The 5,106-nt window shown below is 48.1% G+C and overlaps 1 long non-coding RNA gene across 1 annotated transcript; it reads right to left on the bottom strand.

Annotated features, from left to right (window-relative positions):
* Window positions 1–252: 252 nt before the first annotated feature.
* On the bottom strand, window positions 253–1,682 carry LOC309840845. Its single transcript, XR_014298822.1, has 3 exons — window positions 1,516–1,682; window positions 1,256–1,339; window positions 253–426 (listed from the first exon to the last, which is right to left on the bottom strand). It is a non-coding gene; the product is annotated as an uncharacterized lncRNA (long non-coding RNA).
* Between the last annotated feature and the right edge of the window lie 3,424 nt (window positions 1,683–5,106).

Consider the following 5,106-nt stretch of genomic DNA (forward strand, 5'->3'; position numbering starts at 1 on the left):
AAAGCTGAAGTTATTGAGGAATAAGAAAGCCAGTGGGTAGAGAGAAGGATGTAGAGAAGCTGTGTAGGAAGAGGAAGAATTGGTCCTAGGATCCAGAAAGAGGGAAAGAGAGACAGCCAGAGAAGCCAGCTCCATGGGTCTTCTTGGGTTTCTCAATGACGTCTATGCTCAGATCTCATTCCCATAATCTGTATTCTTTCAAGAGCTACCCACTCATCACCTTTTACTTTGATCTGTGACTCACTGTTAAGCAGTTTGACCAGTCCCCAAGTCATGCTTCCTCCTTGGGGCCTTGACTCCTGTCCCGTAAGGTCCATCCTCACGGCTGCCATGTGGTTCTCCTGGCCAGTCCCAGTGGAAGCTCCGACTCCAGCGGTCTATCCTCTCCGGTTCATACCCTCCAGGCTCTGTCATCAGGCTACTTCCCTGCACAAAAGATTTGGTGACTTCTCAGGGCTTCTTAGATAAAAGCTAAACTCAAAGAGACCGACGGTCCTACATCTTTCGGTTCTCAGATAAACCTATAATTTATCCCCCACAGGAAAACCTCACACAGGCCAGTCAAGATTCCTCCCCATCACGCCCTTCTCCACCCTATTTTACATCTTCCCCTCAAGTCTTGCAAAATTACCTTTCCCCCCACTCTTTATTTTTCTTCCTCTAGTTCTCCTCCTACTCTTTTGTTTCCAACTTCTTACTCAAATTCTACTTCATCTTTCAAGGCTCAGGTCAAACCTTCTGTAACCAACCCCAGACCACTCACTTATATTTCAACTATATGGACCTGTCCTCCCCACCAAACTGAGAACAGGGACTCCATTCTACCATATCAATGTCTTGTGTGTGTGGCACCTAACAATGTTTCATGTTCTTAGATTTTTTTTTTTAATTGAAAATGTTCTTGTCCAAGTAATTTCAATTATATAATTAATAAATGTGGTATAAATAGATATTTTATTTAAAGAAGTGGAAGTTGAAACGTCAGGCAAATTACTGTGTGCGTGTAAGAGTGGGTGAGGGTGTGTGCCTTTCAGCGTCCCACAAAGCTTACCCGGAATTTGGTTGTCTCCTATGCCAATGGTTCTTGTTAATGTTATTCTAGACATTCTTCAATAGGATGTAACTTCTGAGCTCATTTTTTAAAGAACTCTTTGGATTAAGGAAGTACATCAGTGCCTAGTCATACAAATTCAATTAAAATTCAAAAAGCACTTATTAAGCATACTGCAGGAAATAAAAAAATGATTAATAATACCTAATCTCTTCTTTCAAGATGCTCACAGTCTGGTTGGGGAATAGGCCAAACACATCCATGACTGTAGTCCAGGTAGGGTAAGACCTGTGTCATGAGAGAGATTTTTATTGCTAGGGTGCTATGGTGGGTCAAAGGAAGAGGCCACATGGGGTCTGCCGAGAAGCCACAGGAAGAGGTATTTGATGCGGGCAAATGAATGGCAGCGCGGGCAACAGGAGGCCCGGTGGGGAACCTTGAAGGGTCCAGTCAGTACTCCGTACCTGATTATCAGATCTCTGCCAATTGTAAGAGAGGAAAGTCCTCATGGCCAGGCGGTGTCATCAATACACAGCTGCTGGGCATTTGTTGAGCATGTGGACTTGGACATGACAGACGGGGAGAAGGCACCTTGTTGATCTATTTCTTGTCAAACCCTCCTGACAGGGAATAAATTGTCCACCTTCCCCTTCACAAAGGCACAAAAGCAGAGAAGACTGTTTTCCATTCAATGAATGTTTGAAGACGGTTGTTAACATTTTGTTAATAAATGTTATCACAGAGTCATTAAATACTGATGTAAAGAATGAACAAAATTCCGTATTTTATTTTCAATCTCACATTGAAAACGTGGTTTTCTTTATTCTTATCCCACCTCTGAGATAGGCAGAAGCTAGATGTTTTCCTTCTTGCCTGCCATCAGGTTAGCCTTCAGAACTAGGGATGTGGATGCACCTAGACAGGCAGAGAGAGGGCGTGTGCTCTGTACGACCATCCCATTATCATCTCATTTGGTGATGGGCGAGATCTCAGCCAGTGGTACACTGAAACCGTCTCATGCTGAAACGGTCTCCTGCCGGCTCACGAGAGCCAACGGTGGGCGCCTCTTCTTGGTTCTACATTCAGTGACATCCGCTTGACAGCTTGAAATCAGCTGTGGTAGGAGTATTTACACCACGGAAACTGGTAAAAGCTACAAAGAAGGGCTTTTCCTCCCTAGAGAGCTGGTTAAATATTTACCAGTGGATATGACTGTATAGAAGAGAAAGCAAAAGCAGCCAAGTGAAGTCACTTGTGCAAGGTCCCTCAAGCAGTTGGCTATGGAGCTAGCACCCACTGGGTCACCTGGTGCCTGTGTGTTACTACTCTTTCCACTGGGAAGCTGCAGTTCTGATTAGGATTTAGAGGAGACTTCTATGTGCCTGAGAATGTAGACCACAGGGGGCCCTGGGTGGCTCAGCGGGTTAAGCCTCTGCCTTCGGCTCAGGTCCTGGGACTGAGCCCCCCAGCATCGCAGTGTCTGGCTCTCCGCTCAGCGGGGAGCCTGCTTCCTCCTCTCTCTCTGCCTGCTTCTCTGCCTACTTGTGATCTCTGGCAAAAAAAAATTAAATAAAATCTTAAAAAAAAAAAAAAAAGAATGTAGACCATAGCAAGGATTCTTAGGCAAAAGAAACAGATGCCATGGTCTTCAAGTTAATAGCTGGCCACGGCCAAAAGAGGAGCATCCAAACTTCTCTCCCCGGATGGGACTTTTGTAACTGTCCCCCCACCCCCCACCCCTGCTCCCATACTCTGCAACTCCTCAGGGGAGGGGTTCCTGAGAGTAAAGTAGCAGGAGAGGAAACTTCAATTTCTTCCCGTTTCACGTTGGAGGGGGTGATGTGATGGAAGGCATTTCTTGGCCAAGGGCCTTGAAGCTTTGGACTCCGCACTGCTCTGTAATTAGTGCCTATTTGTCTCCTTAACTTAAACTGGGTTTTAGCAATTTAGAGCCAGGGAGCCCGTGTTATTTCAGCGAAGTGATAAAAAAATGGATATGTAATTGAAATCCCATTCTAGTCCTCTGGGAACCTGGTATGTTGCTTCACTCGGCTGAATGATAAAGACTCGGGGCCCTGATCACAGGCAGATAAGTAGGCTGGTTGATTAGGATGAATCCCATAGGCAATCCCTAATCTACTAGTCTGTTTGTTAACTATCTGTCTTTTTAGGATATTTGGTTTGCATAATATGATAATATAATAATGCACAAGCTCTTTAAAGGTGGAAATGAACCCAAATTGAGGACAAAACAGCCACAGCTGGTATCCGCCCTCCCTGCTGCAACAGATCAATTATCAATTAGCCACAGGTTTGTATCGAGTACTTATTGTTTGCACAGTGCTAGGTTGGGGAAGAAATGGTGTCAACTGTCCAGTTCCCGGCCTTTAGGAGCCAGCGAAGGCAGTAAGGCATGCCCACAGGAAATTAACAAGCGCTGTGAGAAAGTGAACGCTTTGGTAGGAAATACGTGAATCCGACCAAAGGAGCTGCTGTAACGGGGTATCTGGATTTTGGCTGGATAGAGCCAAGAGCCTCTGCAGAACCTCACAAGTCCCCCGAATACTCCCTCGAAAAAAGCACTGGAGTTTCTGGCACCATGTCCACCTCTGTGGTTAAATGGTATCTTTGCACCAAGGCATGGTGCTGCCTGTCCGGCGGAAACACCCAGAGCCCAGCAGGTTCCTCCCTACCCTCCGACTTTTCCAGCCTTCAGGTTTCTAGTCCACTTCCATAGACATAACCAAGAATGGCCATGACCCCTGAGCTCCTGCGGCACGCCAGACTCCGCCAGGTGCTCGCCATGTGGCGTTCTGATGTCACTGCCCCCCCACACACAGGAGTGTGTTCAATAAAGAAGCTACGCGAGGTGAGGCAGAGGAAAACACCACCTGGCATCCCTTACACGTGCAACCTAAGGCAAAAGCCAAACTCCTCGAAACAGAGCACAGAAAAGCGGCTGCCAGAGGCTGGAGGGTAGGGAAAAGAGGGGAAGGTTGGTCAGAGGATGCCAACATGCAGCTCTAAGACAAACATGCCTTACTGCCTTCGCTGGCTCCTAAAGGCCGGGACAAACAACGTGCAAGGATCTTGTGTAGTATGTGGTGATAACACGGTGTTGTGTGATGGAAATATGCGGAGAGCAGAACTTATCTGCTCCCGCCACAAGAAAAAGAAGAGACAAAGACTAAAAGTGATGGATGGGGGGAGGGTCTTGTCACAGTGTGTACGTGTAGTGAAGCATCCCGGTGCACACTTTCAATATCTTCACAACACTGTCAATCACGCCTCCGTAGAGCTGGGGAGAGACGGAGGGCCTTGTCCAGGGTCACCCAGAGCACCTGTTTTCCCCACTGATTGTACTCAAGGGATGCCGAATTCCCCAATCTAATCCCATACCAGAATATGCAGGTGCCCAGCCCCTATCCCACAGATTCTGACCCTCGATATCAGAAGCAAGGCGTCTGAATTTTTAACCAACTTCCCAGGCGACGCTGCCCACCGGTGCCTGAGAGCAGGCACTGGTAGCTGTTTATATGCTGTCTATTTTCCTTTCCCTCCCCAACTCCAAGAGCATCTCAAGGTCATAGATTGGGCCGGGGTTATCTCTGTGTGTCCAGCTTTCCACGTGAGGCCTGGCACAGTTCAAGAACCCGATGCACTTTTTTGCGAAAATGCTGAGTAACGTTGCACGGTTTGACTTTCTTTACTGCGATTCCACAGGTGGGATCTGTCACACCTGCTGCCGGTTCCTGAGACTCCGCTCACGTCCTGCCTCTGGGGGGGGGGGGGCGGTTTGCAATGTGTGCGACAAGCCCACACCTGCAGTGCACTCCCCGCTGCCTAGCTGGGGCTCCCTGCCTGCTGGCTCCCCTGCTACCCACCTCTCCCTCGAGCGAGCTCGGGGATAGCTAGCCACATGCCACCTAACCAGAGAAAGCATCACGGGAAAGAGGTGGCAGGCAGCCTCAGTAGGACTTTCCAAAACGGCACAATGCTGACCACTGGCTGATTGTCGCTGTGAGGCTGGGAAGCGCCACCCCCACCCCACCCTC

Source organism: Mustela nivalis (genome assembly GCF_964662115.1).
Source record: "Mustela nivalis genome assembly, chromosome: 9".
Taxonomy (NCBI): domain Eukaryota; kingdom Metazoa; phylum Chordata; class Mammalia; order Carnivora; family Mustelidae; genus Mustela; species Mustela nivalis.